The sequence below is a fragment of the Oncorhynchus clarkii genome, chromosome 30, assembly GCF_045791955.1.
Source record: "Oncorhynchus clarkii lewisi isolate Uvic-CL-2024 chromosome 30, UVic_Ocla_1.0, whole genome shotgun sequence".
Lineage (NCBI taxonomy): Eukaryota > Metazoa > Chordata > Actinopteri > Salmoniformes > Salmonidae > Oncorhynchus > Oncorhynchus clarkii.
The window spans coordinates 23943973-23944220 of NC_092176.1; positions in this window are offsets into that span (position 1 = coordinate 23943973).

Here is a 248-nt window from a genome sequence, read left to right on the forward strand (position 1 = left end):
GAGGCAAAGGGCGGGGGTCGCAATCTTTTGAAACTTAAAAACGTGCTATTAAGTGTCTATAATCAGCATAAGTGCTTTCATTGCGTTCATTCATATTATTGAAATTACATAGATATGTTTACAGTGATATATTGGGGGGAAATCATATTTTTCCCAGGATAGGGGGGTCGTGTCCCCCCCTGGGATTTCTGCCTATGCACGCGATATCTCCTCACTCACGTGGTTGATTGAAGGACGAACTGATTTGT